Below are 2,500 nucleotides of genomic sequence, written 5' to 3' on the forward strand. Positions count from 1 at the left end.
TAATTAAATTTTCTAAACGAATTGGACACAATCAAAAACAGTATTTGAGAAATTTAGACACTACACCATACTATAAAAGCAGTGCAGTTTTTTCAGCAACAAACAAAAACAAAAAGCTTCATTCCAGAACAATAATTTACTCTAAAACAACAATAAAATAAATGACGAAAAATTGTAAATCATATATCAAAATGTAACATGAACTTTCAAAGGCATTATTGGGCATCATAAAGAAGGGATGGCATTCAGGTTGGTATAATAACTTAACATGATAAGGGACAACAACCAATAAAAACAGATCATAATAAAAAGGTTGTATAGAATCAACATAACCGCAATGCAAAATTTAAAACAGACATATGATACAAAATCAATGACACTGACGCTCAAATAAATATGCGAAAAATAAATACACACACACACGCACACACACACAAAAGAAAGTAAAACGTAAACTCTTGGTGTGATTCTGATTTGTAGGCAAAGACGTGTGTCGGTATTTACAGAGTCTGACCACTGACCCCTTTTATTCACTTCGCAATGGCATTCACTTATGCCATAGGCTCGGGAGCTCTGTTTTGCACTCTCAGCATGGCAACCACCTGCACTCTTGCGTGCTCCAATGGCTTTTTTCCCGGATACCCAGCTAACCCCGTAATGGTTTATTGGTGCGGAACACTAAGCTGTCCTCGAGCACTGCATGCAAGTGCTACAGGTGGTGCTCGCTCACAGCCCCAGTGCGGATGTGCTGAATAACCGCAGAGGAGTGTTTGATCTCCTTCACACGATACGGTCCCGTATATTCCAGTTCGAGCTTAAGTTTCGGCATTTGCATTCGCTTCAGATAGATTTTTCCCCTGCATGGATTGGGGAATCATGAGTTCGAAAGCGTTTATTGTACCGTACCTGAAACTTTTCATTTGCCCTCAACAGCAGTCGCTGTATAGTTTGGAACATCGTTGGGTCATGTTACAAAATCAAACCCAGTACTGTCCCACTGTGTAGAGTGGCAACTGTTGCAGGTCCAAGACCACCGAATACAGCAGTCTGATATCCTGACCGTACATCAGGAAATAAGGTGTGTCCTTAATTGTGCTATCATAATCGCTGTTAATAGCCAGCTCAGCCATCTGCAACAGAGTCGGCCATAACACCGGGTTACCTTCAATTAGCTACCTTTAGATATCACTTCACGATTATGAGATTCAACTAGTCCATTTGCAGACGGCCGGTAAGCTGCGATGGTGACATGCCTTACTTGCAAGAGAGCCGTAAATTCGCGAATCATTTCATTTACGAACACTGCTTATCACTGATCAACATTCTAGGATACCTAAACCAATTTACAAGGGAACATAATCTTCTAGCCACGTCATTTGCCGTCTTATTTTCATTTGCACACATATGTGAAACTAGGGAACGCATCCACGAATACACAAGTATTTTTAGGTTGTCTGTACACTGAAGGTAGTATGCACTCTGTCCCATTTTACAGGCACCACAGGCTACAGTTGGGCCTTTAGGATCACATGTCGGTATTTTTTCATTGTATTACACACATAACAGTTACTTACAAACCTAGTTATGAATTTACGCATGCTAACCCAAAAGAAGTGCTCGCTGGCTCTTCTAAGAGATCTTTCTATGCCTACGTGTTTGCATAAGGGCTAACATGAATCATGTGCATGGCTTTCTCTGTCAAAGCTCGAGGAAGGACGATGCAGGCTTGGATATCACCAGGCCTTTCCTCATATCTACATAATAAGGCGTTTTCTTCGATATAGAACACATCCTTTGGCAAATGCACAAAGCTCGGGAACTCGTTGCTCTCACCTCTCACACCCCTGGATGGAGTTCCACCAGCATTCAACCAGCTGCCGCCTCAGTCACTCCCACTCAACTGTGAGTGCTCACAAGATTCAGATTTTCTATGCATCGCATTTACATCTGAATGACTCATTGTTTTGATTTGTCGCAACGTCGCTGGCACTAGTGTCTGCATTGCCTGTGCCATCAGTGTTACGAGGTTTCTTTTATCATTCTTCCTTGCCCTCTGCAGCATGACTTGTTATTCTTATGTTCCTGGAGAGAGCATCCACCACCCTATTACTTTTTCTGGGAATATGCTCGATCTTTATATCAAATTCTAAAATTCACTCGATCCAGCGAGCTTGCCATTTTGTAATCTCACTCTTCTTGAACAGTTACATTAATGGTTGGTGATCTGTGAAAGGGCAGTCAACAAAGCCTATGAAATCACACCTGAATGCTGGAGACAACGCTGGCGTAGCCTACCCAAAGAGGCTGGACAGTCCTGGGTGGACTGGACATACCACAAAGGAAGAAATTACAACTGCTGGCTGGATTCCCTTGAAATCAGAATACTTGCGGATCTTTCTGAGCATGTGCAATTGGAGGATTTTTTTATTCTGCTCCAAGCGCACTCACCACCTATATTTATGAGAAGTGTCCCACAACCAATGCGGAATACTGCCATTTG

The sequence above is a fragment of the Macrobrachium nipponense genome, chromosome 12 (assembly GCF_015104395.2).
Source record: "Macrobrachium nipponense isolate FS-2020 chromosome 12, ASM1510439v2, whole genome shotgun sequence".
NCBI classification, from domain to species: domain Eukaryota; kingdom Metazoa; phylum Arthropoda; class Malacostraca; order Decapoda; family Palaemonidae; genus Macrobrachium; species Macrobrachium nipponense.